Raw genomic sequence first — 10252 nt, 5'->3', positions numbered from 1 at the left:
GGTCACTTTTCAACTATTTACAAGAGACCAGACCAGTATGAGTCCAGGGATTATTAAAATTAGGGTATATTAAAGAAGACAAAACAGAAAGATACAAAATGTTTGTAAATTGAAGAATTGGATTTCTGGAAAACAACTAAATCAATGAATAATTTTCTTATGAAAGATATTCAGAGCCAATAACGTAGCCAGGAAGGGGCAGGAACGGAGATTAAGAGATCAAATAATATTATAACAATTAACGTTAACAACAGGGTTAGAATATTAAAATAATGAAATTGGAACTATGTACAGTATAAATTACTAAACGAATGTGATTTCAGCATGGGACGAGGGAATTTTTTCCCAATTAATATTTTGGAAAAATATCACCCACTAAAACTTGCTGGGGGTAAATAAATTGAAATAATAGGAGAATTTTGCGAAATAATTACAGTAATTCATATGTAATCAATTCACGTGTAATTACGGGGTAAAATAGTGGAGGTTAATTCCTAATACAGTGAAACTTCTCTTAACGAGCATCTCTCAATAGTAGACATCTTCATAACAGGACAAACTTTCTTATTCTTCCATTCCATAAATAAGTTTGGTGTGGTGTTATGAGAGAGAACCCTTCGTCTTAGGAACACCTCTCATTTACGGACAAATAATCGTGTTCCACCCATGTCCGTTTTGAGAGGTTTCACTGTATTACTTAATTTCATATAAGTAATAATAAATGCTCAAATGTGTTAACTTACTTTATTGAACCTACCACTGCGAAGAGCTGATATTATTATTATTATTATTATTATTATTATTATTATTATTATTTGTAGTACTAGTACTACTAGTAGTAACAATAGTAGTAGTAGTATTGCAATAGTTGCGTAACAAAGTATACTGTTTTTTTGTTTGAGTTTGTTTAAAACTTATATCACTATTCTTAAAACACACCCTCCCTTTTATTTTGAACACTCTCCCAAGTAAAAATTTCTGGCGTACTTACAGATCTCACAGAAATTTCACCATTAGTTCAGTTAGGTTTTGGACTAGTTTCCCAGTTTCCCTTGGATTATATGCACCTCATACTCCTTGGCGTTTCACGTAGACTTTTCCATTCATGGTTGAAAGGTCCATTAGAAGTACGGTGAAATTCAGGAAAAGTTAAATTAATATCAATGTATTTGGAATTATCATCATCCTGGGTACCTTCAGAATTCGCACGCCGCCCTCGGATCATTGACCATATTGATCGTTGGAAAGCTACAGAGTTAAGGGTAATGCTTTTGTATATAAATTCTGTCATTCTTTCATTCGTTCTTAAGAAAACATTTTATCGTCATTTTCTACTTTTATTTGTAGGCACATTTATACTAATCCAAAAATATTTGGACGATGCCTTATGTAACTATTCAGAAATATTGTTTAGAAAATTTGTAGAAGAAAGCATACTATGAAATAGAAATGATAGTGTATAATGTCCATTCACTTATACATATTCCTGGTGATTGTAAAAAAATATGGTTCTCTTGATAATTTTAGTTCCTTTCCGTTTGAAAGCTTTCTTCATACTATAAAGAAATTAATAAGAGCTTCACACCATCCTGTGCTACAACTGCTCAATAGGATAAATGAACGCAATAATGTAGGCAGTTATTCTTCAAATACAACTGATAATTTTCAATGTAGAGTTGAACACAATGAGGGACCACTAATTGAGTTATTATGTCCAAGGTGCAAACAATACAAAGTGTTACATTCTAACGGATATAAGTTTACTGTGTCCCAACTAAGAGACAGTGTTTGTATTTTACCAGACATGAATGTTGTATTAGTGAGAGAGACCACTAATTGAGTTATTATGTCCAAGGTGCAAACAATACAAAGTGTTATATTTTAACGGATATAAGTTTACTGTGTCCCAACTAAGAGACAGTGTTTGTATTTTACCAGACATGAATTTTGTATTAGTGAGAGGGACCACTAATTGAGTTATTATGCCCAAGGTGCAAACAATTCAAAGTGTTACATTTTAACGGATATAAGTTTAATGTGTCCCAACTAAGAGACAGTGTTTGTATGTTACCAGATATGAATGTTGTATTAGTGAAAAATTTTGTAGTAGTTGACAATAGTATAAAAATCATTGGTGTTAAATTTCAAGTACGTTCTGGCTTTTTTACATATCCATGGAAATCTTCAAAGCTGGAAATTTTAAAAGTTCGTTCCCCTTCAGATCTTGCAAGTTTCGATATTTACGGAGTAAGGAAGTGTGTTCTTTTACCTCTTAAACAGGAAATTAAAACAGTGGACATCGATCAAGATTCGTTTGTGTGTATCCCATTATCACATCACATAAATTGAAGACATTCTTTTGTCATAAAAAGGTGTAATATGTTAAGCAATTGAGATACACTTTGTAAAAATGGAGTGAAATATTTAGCTTTACGTGGTTATGTCATTTAGAATAGCGGAGACGGATGATCGATTAAAGTAAATGAGTGTGAATAATTGGTAGAATGCAAGTGTGGGGAAAGCGGAATAACCTCCATAAAATCTAGACGATAATATTTTGTCTACAACAAACTCATTGGCCGTGGATTGAACCAGGGATCCATCGCAAGACCACTGAACCAACGCCCCCAGGGAACACATTGTATATGTAAATACAGCACACTACTTGCAAATATGTATAGATACCATATTTCTGAGATAGTAAATATACCAGTATGATCAGCTCCTTGTATGAAATTCTCAAATTCTATATGTACATTTTGAACAAAACGAAACTAAATTATGATCTGTTCCTAAGTTATTTATTTCATAATGAAATATGTTTAATTAAATGACAGTTAAATTCCTTTTTCAGAAATCAATGAACATACCACTGGATACATTGCAACATTCTGATAACGCCTCCCACAAACGTCCGCTGTGCTCTTGAACATGAAGGAGGTTTTTGAAAAGACGTTGATATTATGTTGAATGAGGTATTTCACTTAGCTATAGAGGCCATGATGAGTCACTAGTAAAGCACTTACCTCTGGTACTAGGAGTCCCTACTTCAGTCTCCTGTAGCACGAGTTTATGGTGGAGAATATCGTATCCGTGGATTGTCTCGCCTCTCATTTTCTCCCCCATTCTCATTTCACCAATTATTTCAGCATCACTAACATTCATTAACCACATATCTCCTTTATTCTAATGTTCATAATCGTGAGACGTAAAACTAGAGACTTCGTTTCATTTTCATCCAATGTGGATATGAAACGTTTTCCCACTTTGTCTTCTTTTTACATTAAAGTCATATATTTAGTTTAGTTTGTGTAACACTCAGACGACGAATGTTTTTTTTATATTGTAGCATAAAGTCTATGAGAATGTATATACGTATTTAAATAATCATTGTACCACTGAAAGATGGCAGCTGTATATGTTATTTTTTCTATATGTGTGTGTTAATAAAAGATACAGTAGTTATTAATAAGCATTTTATTTATTATACCATCTCAATATTTTTAATGTAACATTTACATAGTTAATGTTGTGTTTATAACTGGGTTCAACGTCATCCGACTTTGTCCACTACAGACAATTTCCTTCCAACGTTCATGGTATGTGTACGTTTGTAGCAAATATAGAAATTCAATGTTAATTAATATGAAAAGAAAACATTGCTACGTTATAGTAGTGAACACATCTAATACAGATAGAGGAGTTCTATATACTACTAGTTGGACGTCTCACTTTCTTGGCAACTGCTTGACAAAGGTTGAGAAACACTTTATTACATCATTTTATGATTTATTTGTGCCACCATAGTGATGTTTACTTGAATTGTTAATTCATTAAAACATCTTATCTGTAGATTTGTTGTCCAGCACTGAAACTCAGACCAGCATTTGAAGTCGAACCCGGCCACAATAGTACACTCAAATTTCGCACCGAGACGAATATCGTACATTACATATACGCGCACTAGCTACTTGGCAAATTGCTGCTAAAATTTATAGATTTAAAAATAATTACTGTAAATGCAGTTACGGTAAAGATTACGGTAAATGCAGTTAGTCTAGCACCAAATTCTGTCACATATTCACGTATGTAATTCATACATGAGATATTTTTCTTGTGCTGTAAATCTCCAGTAATAAACTCATTAGTTCTCCCTCTCGCATTGTGCATACTATTTCTTCATACTTTTATAACCTAAAAACCTGTATTAGGGGAAATACTTCTACACACTACTTCATAAAGGGTTAAAGTTTGAATCGAAGGAGCCTCTTTAAATGGAACTTCGATTCAAACTTTAACCCTTTATGAAGTAGTATGTAGAAGTATGAAGTAACCCTGATATAGGTTTGTAGGTTATAAAAGTATGAAGAAATAGTATGCACAATGCGAGAGGAAGAATTAACACTACACTGCTCGCGCAGATTACTATTGTAGTCCAGTGGGTTTCAGTTTTCTGGTATCTGAGGGTCGGTAACACTTCTGACCTTGAGCCGTCGTCTACCTTCCTCCCTCATTCCCAGAACAGCATTAGTCGAGTGATAGCACCCAAAGTCAACGCACTGATGTTATATGGATTGATATTTTCGCATGGACTACTATTGTAATCCGTGCGAGTACTAACGTGATAGTTTGTTTTCTGGCTAACGTTTTAACTATTCTCATTTTGAATGTATTATGTCACACTATTCGCTCAAATATATGTGCTATGTATGTTAGTTTAAAATGTCAGAGCAAGAACAGATACGACAGTGGCTAACAGAAACTGAAAGTGACGACAAACGTGTTTTGAGTATAGAACACTAAGATGAAATAGAGGACGATGTTGTCGAGTAGTGACTCTGAAGAAAGAGGTAGTGACGATTTGGAAGAAATAGAAGATGAAGAAAGGAACGGTGTTATCCAGGAAGACAGGTTTCACGGAGAATTTTACATTGGAAAGGGCAGAACTACCAAATGGTATATTGATCCAGTGCACCCAAGAAGTACGCGAACACAGCGTCATAACGTCACACCTACACTGCATAGTTATTACTCCATAGAACAACACTAAAGTGGAGTTGGCATATTGGACAAATTGTTGGAATTTGGAGTTGACATATTGGACAAATTGTGTCGCCAGTGTGATACAGCCAGGAATTCGCAAAGATGGCCACTCACCCTCTTCTTCCACGTGTTAAACGTTGCTGAAGTAAACGTTCTCATTGTTTTCAAAGCAAATAACAATGATGCTATGATCAACCGTAGAGACTTCCTGCAATCTGGGGCTATGGAACTTATCGAACCTCTTTGTGGAAGAAGAGGAAACAAGAGTACCCAAAAAAGATGTTTCAGGTGCAGTAAGTGGATCTACTCTGACTACAAGCACACTCTTTGCACTGACTCTTATGACTGAAAAAACAAAAATTTTGCCTACTTTTGACCTTGTTTTCAAGTGTAAAACTTACACATGCAAACAATTTAACAACTTCTTTTTACTTTAATAACAGTTTTTAACACTTTAAATGCAAAATTTCCTCTTTTATTTCAATTTTTAACCAAATAACAGGAAAATAAACGAACATTTGCAAAAGTATAGTAAATTGCATACGCATTCTAAAGTTGTGGCTTCTAATCCTTTTTGTGCATTAAAAAACAAAATGTTTCCACTGAAATGTGTCCTTTATTGCTTGTGAAAACCCACAAAAATAATGTAAAAAATACCAATTGAATAACCACTAAGATATATATATTTACCAAATGGACTACAATCATAATCCGCGCGAGCAGTTATGTTTCAACAATTTCATGCGAGTACTGTGGTGTTAATGAGTTTATTAAAGGATTCCATAAATATGCTGAAGAGCTCGAAGGAGGCACGCCATTTCCCCATGGGGGCTTGAAAGTGGCAACATTGTGGGGGCCGATGGCGGGCCGAAGCAGGCCCGCTATTGCAATGTGGTGCCCCGAAGTAGGCATGATGACATTCCAACTTGTAGTCACTATTGCATGGTGGCTTGCCTACTTGTAGCCACCATGGCGGCGCAATAGGTGTTTTTTTTTTCTTTTTTTTTTTTTTTTTTTTTACAAAAACGCATGGTGGGCATTTAGCAAGAGCAAGGACATTCTTACCTTATATCAGAAATCTTTTCAATTCTGCATTATCATGACAGAGATTATTAATTATGACATCTTTATTCACTTTTTAAGTATATCCCTTTCATACTGCATTAACATAAACGATTCAGAGTTGTCTTGGCCGAGGTTCGCCATTAATCCTTATTTAATAATATTGAGTTTGGAAAACACACGTTTACAACTTCTTTTACTTCTGTAAGAGGGATCGTAGGGAAGAACTTGTACACTTTGAAGAGCTATGTATAGCATAAGGCATACATGCGACATTCATATATAATTTTGAACGCACACGTGAAGCAAGACTTGCAAGCATTATTTAAGTTGGTTTCCTACATCGCTGCTTCATTATCGTCTCACCATGTTTCTTCTTCATACTCACTACTTAAATATTGAATATGATGCCCGCGGTGGCTCAGTGGTAGAGCCTTCACCTCTGGTGCTTGGGGTTGCGGGTTCAATCATAGACCCTTCCAAGTGGACTTTGTGGTGGACCAACACCGTGTGCGTGGGTTTTCTCGGGGTTCTCCCGTTTCCTTCCACTTTCTTCATTCCACCATTTCATTCATCACTCATCATCACCGTCTCCTTTAGACTAACCGGCATAACCGTGGGACGTAAAACTCAAAGATTTAATTTATATTGAATATCATATTCACTCACAACATCTCTTTGCTATGTCTTGGGCCAGACCTCTGCATAAATTTTAGGTCTTTGATTGGTTTCCCTGTATCTATGTTGGGGCTCCCAGATTTTGTTAATTGCATTTGGGGGTAGATTTTCTTTTAAATCAGAAATCCGCCGTGGATCGAAACACACCGATTCGTGGTAAAGGTTTTCGTGTTTCGAAAACCGGCTAGTCATACTTTGAATGATTTTCATAAGGACATCACTGAACTCACACAGCCTGAAACTTTTCTCGTTTGTATTCCCTGATTTCATGACATGCCAATTCAGATCATACAACGATATTGTATATTTGTGAATTGCTTCCATCTTTCTTGCAGCTATTTTGGGCAAAGATGCTACTTAAAAGTGCACAATCTGTTCTTCAGAAGAAGAAAGAAAATATAGAATATATGTTGATATTAGATAGATAATCTGTAATTGTCTGTGTAACGTAGGTTCCTGTCACCACGGCTTGGCGCGTCCTCAGGTTGCGGATCGAGGAGAAGGCCTCTAGATATACAGGTTAGCTGCGAATAAACTGAATAAACAGTCACGGACAACCGACTAGGAGCAGTCTTCCAGCTTGGGGGTTTGGGTAAGGCTAACAACCTCATCCTCTAAAAAAAGAAAGCACTTGTTCAGTAATATTCACAAATCATCGGACAAGGACTGATAACCTGGCACGACCTCAGCAACAGAAAATGGACATGAGATTTGGAGCATGGAATATTAGAAGTTTTTATAGGGCCGGCGCGTTAAAATCCGTTACGAGTGAGTTAGATAAATACAGGATGGACCTAGTAGGAGTTCAGAAAGTTAGGTGGGAAGGAAATGGATCTGTGAATTCTGGAATTTTAACGTTCTTTTACGGGAAAGGAAATAAAAATCAACAGTAAATAACAGGGTTTTTCATTCACAAACGAATATTACCAGCAATTAAACGGGTGAATTTCTTACTGACAGACTTTTTGATATTACTCCTAAGGAAGAGTGGAGCGATATTGTTGTTTCAAATGTAAATGCCCCAACTGAAGTTAAGGATGACGATATCTACTAAGAAGTGCAACGGATATTTTACCAACTCCCGCGATATGATATGAAAATTCCATTAGCGGATTTCAATGCGAAGGTAGGATGAAAGGATATTTTCAAACCGATTATAGGAAACGAAAGTCTGCATAAGGAAAGTTATGACAACAGTGTTAGACTCATGAACTTTGCAACATTCAAAAGCCTAATCGTAAAGAGTACAAAATTCCCACATCGCTACACTAATAAATACACTTGGCCATCACCAGAAGGAAAAACACATTATCAAATTGATCACGTTTTAGTAGATAGAAGAAGGCAATCTAGCATAATTGATGTCCGGTCGTTTAGAGGGGCTGATTGTGACACTGACCACTACCTGGTAGCAGCGATAATACGAGGGAGATTATCGTTGAATAAAGATAATATTCGTTGCTCGAAAACAGAGAGATTCTATTTAAAGAAATTAGAAGAGAGCCAGGTAAGAGAGGAATACCAGATTGAAGTTTCGATTAGATTCTCGGCTTTAGAAGATTCGGAGTGCACTAGTGTTGAGGATACCTGGAATGAAATTAGAGATAGCATTAAAATTTCAGCAAAAGAAAAATTGGGACACTCGGTAATACGTAGGAACAAGCCATGGTTTGGCCAGGAATGCATTAAACTAGCAGAGAAGAAAAAAAAGGCAAAATTACGTTGGCTACAAAATCCGAAGGAAATAACTACACAAAATTTCGCAGATGGGACACTTCCAAAACTTTTAGAACAAAGAAACGCGATTTTTTAAAAGCTAGAATTAAAGAACTTGAAGATAATAGTAAAAATAAAAACATCCCGGACATGTATAAGGGGATCAGCGAATTTAAGAAAGGCTACTAACCTCGTGCTAATTTATTAAAGTAATCTTACAGTACAGTTCTCACTGATACGAATAGCATCTTAAATAGATGGAAAGATTTCTTTGACGACTTGCTTAAGACGCAAACAAAAACTACCCCAGTAGCACAATTGATGGGCCGATCTCGATCAACATGGGATTTTTTGGTGGGATCGATGTCGGTGTCGATGTGGATCGATGCAGAATGGCAAACATTTTGCAGACATTGGTCAAGATCGGCAAATCTATGTCGATCGACATCGGCGTCGATGTTGATCTATGTGGGTCCCATGTGGATTCTTCCAGATCAATGTTGGCCTCACATTAATCCATGTCGCCCCATCTAGATCTGCCTTATATCAACATAATCGTTCTTGGTCCATGGTTGAACAATACCGGCCTATGTGGGATCAATGTCGGCCCATCTAGATCTGCACCATACCCACATCGTCGTCCGAGCTCTCTACTTGACCTATGTGGGATCTATGTTGAACCACCCAGATCTTCCCTGACCCCACATCTTCGTTCTAGCTCCCATAGTTGATCGATGTGGATCTATGTGGGATCCAGGTCGGCCCATCTAGACCTTCCCTATACCCACATCGTCTGGTTGACCGATGTGGAATCTATGTTGAACCACCCAGATCTCCTCCATACCCACATCGTCGTTCTAGCTCCCATGGTTAACCGATGTAGCTCTATATGTTCTTTGTAAAAAGAACGGAGCTATTCAAATATATTTGAATCGCCCAGTACTTTTCACAAGGAACATAGAATAGGCGATATTTCTGACGCCCAGCTTCTATACACAATTGCGAAACGTACGAATTCAGCCTATTTCTTTTTACACTAAAAGATTAAATATAAAATTTTTATTCAAATTTGAGTGCGGATATGTTCTTTTGAAGGGCATGTTGTAGATATGGGTTGGACCTAGTGATGGGCAGTGGGAATATTCCCGGTGGGAGGAATTTAAAAATGGGAATATTCCCGGGTTTTTTCCCTGACCTATAAATTCCCGGGAAGGAATTTATTTCCAACTTTTTACTTTGTCTTTCAAATTATAAGAACCAAATGACTAATTACTTTATTTTAATATATTATTATTTACTTCTAGATTTTAAAGAATTTCGAGGTTAAAAATTTAAAATTCTTTGACTGTACTTTATATAACTAATAATATGATTTATTAAAGTTCCATTTGAATTTGCACTAAAAAGTAAGCTAATTGTTTAGAATTGGGGGGGCAAAACTAGCAAAAAGTAGGATGATTTACGGAAGAAATGAGTTGATAGTGATGTTCAAGTAGTCATGAAAGTATCGAACACATTTTTTTAAGGCAGTAGGATATTTGTATAAACCATAAAGGTAAGTGGAAGGGATTTATGTGAGAAAAGAAACTGAATTGTTGGTAACGAAAACAGAAAACAACGTGCCCTGCGCGGCTATAACCCGCCATCACTCGCTTACGCTCGCTCGGCAATGCTGTCTGAATTTAATGTTGGTAACGTAATTTATCGTATGAAACCATAAAACAACCGCATCAGAATAGAATATCGCAAAAAA

This window comes from Thermobia domestica, chromosome 7 (assembly GCF_964235325.1).
Source record: "Thermobia domestica chromosome 7, izTheDome1.hap1.1, whole genome shotgun sequence".
NCBI lineage: Eukaryota > Metazoa > Arthropoda > Insecta > Zygentoma > Lepismatidae > Thermobia > Thermobia domestica.
The sequence above is the reverse complement of the archived record's forward strand: the minus strand, read 5'-3'. Positions refer to the sequence as shown.